This window comes from Cucurbita pepo, chromosome 15, assembly GCF_057944985.1.
Source record: "Cucurbita pepo subsp. pepo isolate OVF chromosome 15, ASM5794498v1, whole genome shotgun sequence".
In the NCBI taxonomy this organism is placed as follows: Eukaryota; Viridiplantae; Streptophyta; class Magnoliopsida; order Cucurbitales; family Cucurbitaceae; genus Cucurbita; species Cucurbita pepo.
The window spans coordinates 7,484,626-7,490,783 of record NC_141812.1 but is presented as its reverse complement, the minus strand read 5'-3'; the positions used below and the strand labels follow the sequence as shown (position 1 = coordinate 7,490,783).

The following is a 6,158-nucleotide window of genomic DNA, read 5'->3' as shown; positions in this document are numbered from 1 at the left end:
AAGGACGAGCAGAAGGGCCACGACAATCACCAGCAGGACGAGAGGGTGCATAACCTTGAGAACGACCACGACCACGATCCCTACGCCCACGATTCTTCTGCTGACCACCACGACTAGCATAATTGGCAGAAGATCCAAGATTTAACTGAAGTTCAGCACGACCAGTATAATTGGTCGAACATCCCGGATTTAACTGAAGTTCAGCCTGGTGTTGTAGTTGGCGAGCTTCATACGTCATTAGATGTGCAAACACATCATCAAGGGTGAGGGCTTCACTCTTGGTAGTCATTGAGGTGACGAAGGGATCATAGTCAGGGCCAAGACCAGCGAGACGATACGCGATCACATCATCATCCTGCAAGGCAGAGCCGGCGGCGGCCAGCTCGGTGGCTAGCCCTTTGATCTTGCAAAAATAATTTGCAGCAGATTGATCTCGTTTCTTAGACGTGGCGAGCTCAACACGAATCTGAGTAGTGCGAGCACGAGTTGACGATGAAAACATCCGCTGCAGGGTATCCCACGCCTCCTTGGACGTAGTAGCGGCAACCACATCATGAAGAATCTCCTCAGACATGGAGGAGAGAAGGCCGCTAAGGACTTGTTGATCCTGATCATACCACTGATTATAGGCCGGATTAGAGACCAGCTCAGCACCAGCAGCAGTTGAGGAAGGGATCAGCTTGGCAGGTGCAACATTGGTGCCATCGAGGTAGCCCATAAGCTTCGTACTCCATAGGTAGGGGAGGAGCTGGGCACGCCATATGATGAAGTTGTTTTTGGTTAGACGAATTGTGACAACATGGTGTAGAGGGATTGGGCCAAAAGTCGCCATGGTAGTTGAGACGGTGTTGGAGATGGTGGATGGAGAGGAGGAAGAAGACATGGCGAGGAGTTTAAAAAATAAACCTTAGCTCTGATACCATGTTAGATTGAATGGCACGATGACCTATATGGGTCACGACCTCATGTATTTATAGATGCGTATAATGAAGATTACATTCCAAATATATGATTTGGTAACAAGCCATAAAATCATAGATTTGGTAACAAACCCTTCAAATCATAACAATTAGTAAATCTTAGACTATTTTAGTATATTGATCTATTTTAGGTTTAACAAAACCGACTGAAAGTTTTAAATAACGTGGGACCTACTCTAAACTTGAATTAGTGTCACACTTTTAATTAATGAAGCAAAATAATGATAACTATATTGATGGAGAAAGGAAGGAAGCTAGGGAGGGAAACTGTAAATTCTCTCTAGAAAGCTGATGTTTTTTCTTCTCTTGTTTGACAAAACTATACGTTTTTGTCCATAATATCATAAGAACCTAATAAAGAGCCATAATTCAAAACATCATATCTTCAAAAGCTCTAACTATTACAATATTAACCTCATTGTACGTTCAATGTGGACAGGTAGGTTCAAAACCTAATGATCGAACATTGTAATGTACAAAATGTTTCTTTTCGGCGTCCATGAATGCGCCCTCACAGGCTTCAACTTTGCCCCATCCACATCGTCATTCAGATTCGATGGCTTAATGCAACTCTTGTCTTGTGACTTCACCGAATAAACCTTGCACTGGTCGTGTCTCATCACTTTCTTCGGTATCAGCAACCGAAAGTAGTCGTTTTTGTCAGTGGTGGCCATTTCCATCAACGGAACGTACCTTGGTATTCTTGCATGACAACTTCATTGTAGCACCTATAAATACATAGAGGTCGATGCCAATTTAAGTACCTTTCACCGTCTATGACATGTTTTGAAGGATGATAAAGGTCATTTGAGCATTACGCAAAGCGAATGCACGCGTTTCCTGAACAAACAAAAATTATATGAATGCAAGGTAGGAACATCAACCCTCTATATTGGTATGATATTATCGGCTTTGAACATAAGTTTTACGGCTTTCCTTTTGGTTTCCTCAAAAAATCTCATATAAATGGAGATAGTGTCCCTCGCTCTGGCTTATGTTGGATTTATGCCCCAAACCTAGTAATTAATTATTTAGTTTTTAACAATAATTTTATTATTTTATTTGTAATTTAATTGTTATCCATGATATGAAAATCCAAGGTTATTAACGTAATCTTCGACAGTATATGGTTGACATACAAGAGGATCGTGTTCAAGTAATAACTTAAAGAGTCTATAGTATATAGATAAGGTTGGGTGTCGTATCCTGGTAACATTATTGATACGGCCCACTTTGTAATCTTTATAAATAATTTGATCCAAATCGTTGGAGACATGTAAGTGGAGGTATCCTATAAAATGAATTTATATAAAACTACCTAGAAATAATTTAATCTCTCTTTATAAATCTGTTAATTGAGAAGATAATATTTTACATGATGATCATATGCGACTCAATTTTAATCATAAGTGAGTTATGAACACGTGCCTGTGAGGGCTTGTCCTTTAATTTACATGGGTGAGAATGACTCTTTTAGCTGATTCAATATGCCTACAATTTTGGGGACTTATCAAATGGAGACTTGGAACACAATACAGATTTCGCGACTTAAGCAATGGGCCCCACCCTCTCATTGGCCCAGAGGGACTTGGTTTATGATTGGATAATAAACAAATTGTTTATTAGAGAAGAAGTGGTACTTAATGTGAAAGATGTAATTACAGGGGTAAAGCGGACTTTTGACTTAGTTGTAATTATGAACAAACTTGCTTGTAGTGGTTATATCAATGGACATAACTTGTCCTACAGTGCATAAGAATGCAACTCTAGATCTATAGTGGAGTGACCTAGAGTTAATGAATGAAAATTGATTAATTAAAGAGTTTAATTAATTAATTTTATATCATTGGAGCTTATAATATGTAGGTCTATAGGTCCCCTTGTTAGCTCATAATAACACTCAAATGTTCCATTTATTTGAAAGAAAATTTAAACTATTCCAATGTATATTTAATATATTAGATATAATATTTAATATATTAGATATATTAATATAAAAAGAAAATAAATTTAATTTAAAATGTTAAATTAATATTTAATATATTAGATATATTAAATAAATAGATAAAATATATTTGATTTGAAGGATCAAATTAATATTTAATATATTAGATACGTTAAATATAAATGGAGAAAAATATAATAATTTGAAGTGTTGAATTAATATTTAATATATTAGATATATTAAAAAATATATATATATTCATTTTATTTGATACAATTAAATATCAAATCTATATTTTGATACATTAAATAAAAATATATTTAAAATTTGAATGAGATTTAAATTAGTTAAATATATATTAGGATATGTTGTAATATTAAATATGATTTGTATAAGATATTATATCTTGATATATTAAATATGCAAATATATTATTTGGCAAAAATCCTCCAAGGATCATTGAGCCAAAAACATACGAATCTCCTCTGGAGAATGAAATTACATCTACAAAGAATTCTCAAAACTATTCTTCTCTGATCCCTTAGGGATTTTCTTTCAAGAAGCTCCCATAAGCCATGACCTTGTGTTCGAGTCATAGCAAGGAAGATCTCGTGGAATGTTGAACAGCTTTTGCATGGTTGGAATACTTCAAGGAGTGTTGCAAACTAGGGTTTCTATAGAGTTCTTACTCTCGAATTTATTGCTTTTCTTTTAATTCTTAATAAAATCAAAACGGTTCCCAATGCTTCCGCTACGTGGATGAAGAGTTTATTCCCTTCAGCTTATATGTTATAGTCACACGACACACACACTCGATATAGATGCACACAAAAAATAGGAGAGAGAAAATGTAAGGAGAAATATTAGTTAGAGGTTTATATTAATGACTTCAACTATGTATAAAGTGGTGCATTATCAATACATTGTATAATGAGGATGGTTCAATTTAGTATATTTACCTTTAACATATATATATAACTATCTATTTATGATATATAACTTTAATATATATTATCATTGAGCATACTATAAACAAGCACCAAATTCTATAACCTAACATTATATATCTATGGGGAGTATACCTATGATCTTCCATTAATAAACTAATGTGACTCCAACATGCAAGGTAAATCATATAATGGCAAGTAAAACTACAGCTAAACATATAAGTTGGTTTACGATAAATCTAACATTTTTAAAGTAAAAATAAAATCTGGTGAACGGACACACTTCAGGCGGCGATCGCATTAGGCAAGGAGAGGGTCATGTGTCAAGCAAAGGAAGGATGAACTTTGCCTGTTGGGGAGTAGACACATGTCAGACAACGAGAAGATGCATGCCAAAAATTGTTGGAAAAACTTCCCGAGAGGTTTTAACACAGGAATGTGGGGTCGAAGTGACAAGTTGGGATGAAAAAAATTTATGGAAAAAATAGCGAAAATTTGACTTTGATGTGGGTGTGAGGAAGAAGTTGACACACGTCAGGTAGCGATCGCATCAAGCAAGGACAAGGTCATGTATCAGGCAACGAAAGGATGAACTCGGCCTACTAAGGAGTAGGCACATGTCAGAATAGGAAAATATTATGATAAAAAATTGTTGAAAAAATTTCACGCGAGGTCTAAACCCAAGAATGTGGGGTCGAAGTGACAAGGTATCATGTGCCACATGTCAAACTAAGGACATAGGTACTTCTTATTGGGTTTTATATCCTAAAACTCATAATTTGTAAATAAAAACATATTCTGTTTGAAATAAAGTTATTATTGATATTTATTCAGTAAGGATTGTTATTGAATTAAGTGAATTTCACGATCATTAATCTAAATCCAATCAACTAAGAATACCCTAGCTATAGTATGAATACTTGAACTATATGTAGAGACCTAAAAGTGGATCGAGTTCAAGTATATAATCAAAATGATCTATACTACTTGGATAAGGCTGAGTATCTTATCCTGGGGACACTATGGATGCGACCCACTTTTGTATATGATATAAACAATGTGATCACTAAATTGTACATGTGGAGACATGAGAGTGGGGTCATCCTGTGCAAGGAGTATGGTATAAGATCGGATCATGAAGAAAGTCACTCTCATTTTATAATGTCGTTTACTGTTGAGACTGATTTTTTTATTCGATGACCTAGGTAACTCGATCTTAATCCTGAGCTAACTATGAACTCCTGTTTATTCAAAATTATCCTTAGATTTGCATGGGTAAGAGTGGCCTGAGTTTGTCGACTCAATAAGCCTCCCATTTCAGGGGTAAGACTGGGTGAATAGTTGGGAACTTGAGGTGCAAGATGGAATTCGCTCTTACCTGCTTTTAGGGATAGTAGAGAGGTTGTTCTCTTAAGTAATGACTCTAGGTCTTGAACAAGGGGCTCCACCCTCTCATTGGCCTAAGAGGGATTCAATTTAGTAGTTGGACCACAAACCAATTGTTCATTAGAGGATCAGTGGGACTTATGGAACAAGATGTAACTTCAGGGGTAAAACAGTAAATTGACCTAGCTCTAGTTACGAACAATTTGTGAAGAATCGACTTACTAATCATGGTGATATCAAATTGACAGAAATATATCTATAGTTAACGAATAGATATAGTGGAGTGTAACTACTAGGCTATAGTGGAGTGTCCTAATAGTTAACGAATGTTGGTTATGAGTTTAGCTAGTTAATCTTGGATCGTTGGAGCCCATGATCTGTAGGTCCATTAGGTCCCCCTGCTAGCTCATATCGAACTAAACCTTAGAATAGTGTGACGAGTGAGTTCAAAGTGTTCAAATTCAAATTAGGGAATATGCGCTAAATATATACTATATATTTAACCGCATTTTGTTTTAATTACGAATTAAACAAAAAAAGAGAATTGGATTCAAATAAGATTTAAATATAATAATTATGAATAGAGATCCATAATCAATATGTGTTAAATATTAATTAAATTTTTTAATTTAAAATTAATTGTTGAATTAAAATAAAGAAAGTTAAAAGGTTGACTGGAATGGAAAAATCCATGTTTGGGTAGGTGGAATATTGAAGGTCAATATATGGTTTAACCAAACATGTATGATTGACGAATAACTCCACAAATTTGAGTGTAATTTTGAGTGTCAAACTTTGGTAATCTCAAATTTGCATCACCATGCAAATATGGTATCTCGAAAGTTTCTTGAAAAAACTTTGAAAAACTCCCTAAAAAAACTATTTCTGCACATATACTAA

The 6,158-nt window shown here is 35.0% G+C and overlaps 1 non-coding gene across 1 annotated transcript; it reads right to left on the bottom strand.

Moving 5' to 3' along the window:
* Positions 1-224: 224 nt before the first annotated feature.
* On the bottom strand, positions 225-364 carry LOC147789243 (small nucleolar RNA Z247). Its single transcript, XR_015412027.1, has one exon. It is a non-coding gene; the product is annotated as a small nucleolar RNA Z247 (small nucleolar RNA).
* Positions 365-6,158: the final 5,794 nt, after the last annotated feature.